The sequence below is a fragment of the Coregonus clupeaformis genome, chromosome 9 (assembly GCF_020615455.1).
Source record: "Coregonus clupeaformis isolate EN_2021a chromosome 9, ASM2061545v1, whole genome shotgun sequence".
Lineage (NCBI taxonomy): Eukaryota > Metazoa > Chordata > Actinopteri > Salmoniformes > Salmonidae > Coregonus > Coregonus clupeaformis.
The window spans coordinates 15089083-15095922 of NC_059200.1; the positions used below are offsets into that span (position 1 = coordinate 15089083).

At 45.4% G+C, this 6840-nt stretch overlaps 1 long non-coding RNA gene across 1 annotated transcript; it reads right to left on the minus strand.

The window, feature by feature from the left end:
* Window positions 1-2553: 2553 nt before the first annotated feature.
* Window positions 2554-3902, minus strand: LOC123491577. Its single transcript, XR_006661427.1, has 3 exons — window positions 3807-3902; window positions 2750-2825; window positions 2554-2656 (listed from the first exon to the last, which is right to left on the minus strand). It is a non-coding gene; the product is annotated as an uncharacterized LOC123491577 (long non-coding RNA).
* Window positions 3903-6840: the final 2938 nt, after the last annotated feature.

A 6840-nucleotide genomic window follows, 5' to 3' on the forward strand; every position in this document is an offset into this window, starting at 1 on the left:
CATTATAACATGTGTTATAAGTTACTGCACTATAACATGTGCTACAAGTTACTGCACTAACAAAAATAAATATATTACTCCCTATTTTAAAAACAGGTTAAAGTTTCCCCACTTACACACTGCTGTAAAGAATGTGCAGAGTGAAGTTGCCCCTTGACACTGATCTTGGGCCAGTTTTGTATTATGCCCGCTCATGGTTAAGATTAGGTTTGTGGGGAGGGAAGGCTGATCTTAGATCCTTGTCTAAAGGGAAGCCCATATTGTACAGTATACAGGTTATAGCTTTACTGTAGCTACCCTGTCACCAGGTAACGCTGTGTGAAAAAGGTACCCCCGGTGATGTCACCACGCAGCAAATGGAAGACAGGTGAAATAAATGCTCTGTTGGTAAGAAGGGCTGTGAGCATTTCACTGTAACGTCTGCACCTTGTTGTATTCGGCGCATGTGGCCAATAAAATTTGATTTGATTTGATTTGATTTGATTTGAGGCTGGGGCTAGTGGGCGGAGTTGGACCCCCCCCTCCGTGGGTCACTACACTGACGGACCACACCCTTAGAACAAAGACGTCAGAAAAACGTTAATGAACTCTGGATACTGGATGGCCCGGCTTCATACTGGATGGCCCGGCTTCATACTGGATGGCCCGGCTTCATACTGGATGGCCCGGCTTCATACTGGATGGCCCGGCTTCATACTGGATGGCCCGGCTTCATTCTGGATAGCCCGGCTTCATACTGGATGGCCCGGCTTCATACTGGATGGCCCGGCTTCATACTGGATGGCCCGGCTTCATACTGGATGGCCCGGCTTCATACTGGATGGCCCGGCTTCTGAGATCACGTCTGTTAGGCCCATACTTTCCTCTGTCTGTAAACCTGGTGTTAAACGTCAACTGCACTTCCTGATTCGGCCTCGTTTTTTCATGAACGCTCATTTAAGAAATGCTAGCGGGCCACGACCGAAGGCCAATGAGAGTTCTCTCTCGGGGGGTGTGGTTTGATGTGGGTGTTTCTTGGGTGTGTATCTTTGCCATTCAATCACGACAAACAAGTGCAGTAGTGAGTACAGCGAGGTAACCTAAGCTAGCTTTGCTGTGGAGAGAACAACGTTTTGAAGTTGAGGACTTCTCCCCTCCTGGCTGACTCGCCATCTCAAGACGGTCAGCTAATTCGGCAGGTAGCTTAGTGGGTAAGAGCGTTGTGCCAGTAACCGAAAGGTTGCTGGTTCTAATCCCTGAGCCGACTAGGTGAAAAAAATCTGTCGATGTGCCCTTGAGCAAGGCACTTAACCTTAATTGCTCCTGTAAGTCGCTCTGGATAAGAGCGTCTGCTAAATTACTAAAATGTCAAATGTAATTCAGTACTACGTGTAGGCTAAAGCCTGCGCTGACCTTGTGATTAGCCTAGCTGACAGCAGCTAGCTAGCATAGCTTGGTGAGAGCTGCAGCTGGCTAGCCTATCCTAGCTGATCTTTCTCTGTCAAATCAGTTATGGCAAGATAGCAAGAGCCAGTGTCTGGAATGTGTTTCATGAGACACTCGTTCTACAACGCTCTCGTCCATCAGTGTAATGTATTACAGGTAATGGACGGGTTCAGTCGTGTGGCAGGAAGGGGTGAAGTGCATGACACTCCATCCTGGATATGACAGAGTTTGCTTTATCAAAAAAAATCTATATAGAAGAGAAATAAAAAAACATTGGCATGTCCAATAAAGTGCTCTCTGATTGAATCAAGTTTTGGTGAATGACAATGTGCCACTGTTCAGTGTTATTAGTCCGTGATCAAGCAACATAATAACTTGCTACATTTGCACACACTGTATATATATTTTCTGTTGTATTTTTTGACTTTATGTTTTTTTTTACCCCATATGTAACTCTGTGTTGTTGTTTTTATCGCACTGCTTTGCTTTATCTTGGCCATGTCGCAGTTGTAAATGAGAACTTGTTCTCAACTGGCTTACCTGGTTAAATAAAGGTGAAATAAAATAAATAAATAAAACATGAGTTGCACAAAAATAGGTCTCCGTGGCATCCTGAGGCAGTGGTGGTGTTACCTTTTGTATTTGTACAAATGATGAGCCTGTGAAAGCTGTTGTCGTTGACAGGTGAAGGTTGCTGGCCGGATACTTGCCAACATGTGGCTGACTGTTCCATTCATAGGAACGCTCACAGCGAGGGCATGTCTGCATGATGCTGATGAAGACCCCCTTTGCTGGACTTCTCTATGCTGCATGTTCTGCTGCAAACTGGACATCTCTCGAACGCACAACTGCAGCAGGCAATCTGATGAGGTGGTGTTGACTGGGAGGGCCTGTGATGGGGTGATATTATTGACAGCCAAGTAGTAAATTGCATTTTGTTCTAAAGAAAGGACAAAACGTTATGCTAATGCACTTCACAACCAACATAACTCTACTAGTTGTATCTGCTTGGCTGGGGAATTAGCCGGGTATTTTTTAATACTACTTTTCACATTTCACATTAACACACATTATCTGTTGTTGTTGATTAATGTGTTATCAGTAGCTCAGATCAGAGGCCTCGTGATGGCCTTTTCATAGGAGTCCAGCCAGGGAGAACTTACGGAAAAGGTGTCACAAGGGTACTTGTGTCGCATGACACACTTTTGTTCTGAGGTCTTGCCCTGACAAGCTGTGAAAAATAGCAAGTGAACAGTGAATTAAATGATTTATGGAGGTGGCTAAACCATTGCAATCACATTGCTGGACATGTTATGATACCCACCTTTCGCTCCTTCTGGTAGGTGCCAGCATCCGTTCATGACCAGGGGATCAGTCTGGCACCCAACTGGGCACCGTGTCTAACAGAAAAACAGGGTCAACCATTGTTATCATCCCCTCAGTTATAAACATACAGTAGCTCGAGAAATAATGTCATCTCGTTTGGAGGCTAATTTTATGCTTTACAGGTGTAGACTGGTTGGCTCCAGATTGGATTAGATTTAGGCCGGTGACGCCGTTACACTATGCAACCAACTGTTACATGTTTTTCTATAATAATAATAATATGCCATTTAGCAGACGCTTTTATCCAAAACGACTTACAGTCATGCTTGCATACATTTTTTTTGTGTATGGGTGGTCCCGGGGTTCGAACCCGCTACCTTGGCGTCACAAGCGCCGTGCTCTACCAGCTGAGCTACAGAGGACCACGGGTTAGTTTGGGTTCGTTGCTGCTAGTTAGTACGTTGAGTTAGCTAGTACCACCATAGCTGCATCCAACATTTATTTGTGCCCTAGACCTGGGTTGCACCTCGGAGGCTAATGAGACTGTTTTGTCTAAATTACACTAACTTAGAGTGGCATGGAAATACGATGACATTGCTAAAGTAGGCAAATCATTTGTAGGAAACAACTTTGCCATATTATGATGTCATCAAATTTACTTTAGTGAGATGGCAATGTTGCCATTACTGTTACTAGCAATGTTAGTAAAAAGAAATAGCTAGCAATGCTATTGTTAACAAGCTAAAATACAATGATCCCCTAAATCTTAGTTAGTTGGCTAAAGTTATACTGCATCTAAAGTCAATATGGCAATATCACAATTATGACAAAAGCTTTTCCTACTAATTATTTACCTTCTTTTGAAATGTTATTGTGTTTTCAAGCCAAATCCGAGTTGTACTGAGGTAGGCTAACGTTAGCCAGCTAGCTAGCTAGGTAGCTAGGTAGCTAGCTAGCTAACGTCAGCTACGCTAGCGATGATAGTGATAATGATTATTAAAAATATACGTAACCAGATACACGGCAGTCTATGGTCTAGCTACCGGTATACTCACCGCCATTGGGGACCAACAAACTCTAACCACCAATTCCGCCCGGTAGGGCCCTTCAGCAGGGCATGCAAACTATAGTTGGCTGTGTATCCTGCTGGAAGCATGCATTGTCGAACCGGAGCCGGAGGCATGGTCAATCCATATAGGGCTTTTCAGTCTTCAAATGGCCGTGATCCATTGGGGGCGATGAAACAACGGAGCCCCATTCAATGAAGGGAAGCGAAGTGGGTGGAGGGGCGATTTGCAAAAGGGGGCATTAATTGTTGACATAATTGTAATCCAAACGCACCTTCACTTACTTGTTGTGACCCACTCAGGTTCCTAACACCGTTTCAGACGAGACTGACTTTATGACAACAATTATCCTATTTACCCATTGTAGTCAATTTTTGACACTAGAATACATGTTTCTGACTCATTTCGATGCCACATAGGCCATTTCAAAGGGATTAGTTATTTTCTAGGGGCGGTCACTCTTTAATGTTTGTTTCTTAATCCCCTACCTCACCTGATGTCTGACAGTTAGGAATCAAAGGCTGAAAGTTTGGTACAAGACATTGTCAAAATCCTAGGTGACATGACATCAACTGTGTGGAATGCAGAATACTGTATTTTGGATACACAATATACTGTGATATACTGTGAAACACTATACAATATATACTGTATTTAACTGCACTGTATCAAACATCAAAGCAATTACAGTTTAAGACTCTCACACCCAGAATAGGTCATGTGGCTCTTCCCAGGACTAGTTTGGTCAATGTTCCGATCGCTGAATTCATGTATTCTTATGTGTAACAACGACCAACAGCTTAGGTTACTGCTTCACTATAACATTATAACAAGGAAAATTAAACAGGGACCATACAGAAAATATGAGGCAGGATCAAAGGCAATATTGAAATGAAGAACCACTGACAGAGAACCACGACAGAAAACCACAACAGAGAACCACGACAGAGAAACACCGACAGAGAACCACCGACATAGAACCACCGACAGAGAACCACCGACAGAGAACCATGACAGAAAACCACGACAGAGAACCACTGACAGAGAACCACTGACAGAGAACCACTGACAGAGAACCACCGACAGAGAACCACGACAGAGAACCACGACAGAGAACCACGACAGAGAACCACGACAGAAAACCACGACAGAGAACCACTGACAGAGAACCACTGACAGAGAACCACTGACAGAGAACCACGACAGAGAACCACGACAGAGAACCACGACAGAGAACCACGAAAGAGAACCACGACAGAAAACCACAACAGAGAACCAATGACAGAGAACCACAACAGAGAACCACCGACAGAGAACCACTGACAGAGAACCACGACAGAAAACCACAACAGAGAACCAATGACAGAGAACCACTGACAGAGAACCACCGACAGAGAACCACCGACAGAGAACTTATTGTAGGTAAGTAAACATCTTCTCCTACTCAACATCCCTTCTTCTGTCTGTCAGAATGTGCGCATGGAGAGAGTCTGACAGACAGACATGGAGAGAGTCTGACAGACAGACAGACAGACATGGGAGAGTCTGACAGACAGACAGACAGACAGACAGACAGACAGACAGACAGACAGACAGACAGACAAAGAGACAGACATGGAGAGCCTGACAGACAGACATGGAGAGAGTCTGATAAATGTGCAACCAGAGGAAAAAAAACTCTAGACCACCTTTACTCCACACACAGAGACGCATAAAAAGCTCTCCCTCGCCCTCCATTTGGCAAATCTGACCATAACTCTATCCTCCTGATTCCTGCTTATAAGCAAAAACGAAAGCAGGAAGCACCAGTGACTCAGTTAATTAGGAAGTGGTCAGATGACGCAGATGCTAAGCTACAGGTCTCTTTTGCTAGCACAGACTGGAATATGTTCCGGGATTCTTCCGATGGCATTGAGGAGTACACCACATCAGTCACTGGCTTCATCAATAAGTCCATCGATGACGTCGTCCCCACAGGGACCGTACCTACATACCCCAACCAGAAGCCATGGATTACAGGAAACATCCGCACTGAGCTAAAGGGTAGAGCTGCCGCTTTCAAGGAGCGGGACTCTAACCCGGACGCTTATAAGAAATCCCACTATGCCCTCCGACGAACCATCAAACAGGCAAAGAGTCAATACAGGACTAAGATTGAATCGTACTACACCGGCTCTGACGCTCGTCGGATGTGGCAGGGCTTGCTAACTATTACAGATTACAAAGGGAAGCACAGCCGCGAGCTGCCAAGTGGCACGAGCCTACCAGACGAGCTAAATCACTTCTATGCTCGCTTCGAGGCGAGCAACACTGAAGCATGCATGAGAGCATCAGCTGTTCCGGATGACTATGTGATCACGCTCTCCGTAGCCAATGTGAGTAAAACTTTTAAGCAGGTCAACATTCACAAGGCCGCAGGGCCAGACAAATTACCAGGACGTGTACTCTGAGCATGTGCTGACCAACTGGCAAGTGTCTTCACTGATATTTTCAACATGTCCCTTACTGAGTCTGTAATACCAACATGTTTCAAGCAGACCACCATAGTCCCTGTGCGCAAGAACACTAAGATAACCTGCCTAAATGACTACCGACCCGTAGCGCTCACATCTGTAGCCATGAAGTGCTTTGAAAGGCTTTTCATGGCTCACATCAACACCATTATCCCAGAAACCCTAGACCCACTCCAATTTGCATACCGCCCCAACAGATCCACAGATGATGCAATCTCTATTGCACTCCACACTGCCCTTTCCCACCTGGACAAGAGGAACACCTACGTGAGAATGCTATTCATTGACTACAGCTCAGCGTTCAACACCATAGTGCCCTCAAAGCTCATCACTAAGCTAAGGACCCTGGGACTAAACACCTCCCTCTGCAACTGGATCCTGGACTTTCTGACGGGCCGCCCCCAGGTGGTAAGGGTAGGTAACAACACATCCGCCACGCTGATCCTCAACACCGGGGCCCCTCAGGGGTGCGTGCTCAGTCCCTTCCTGTACTCCCTGTTCACCCATGA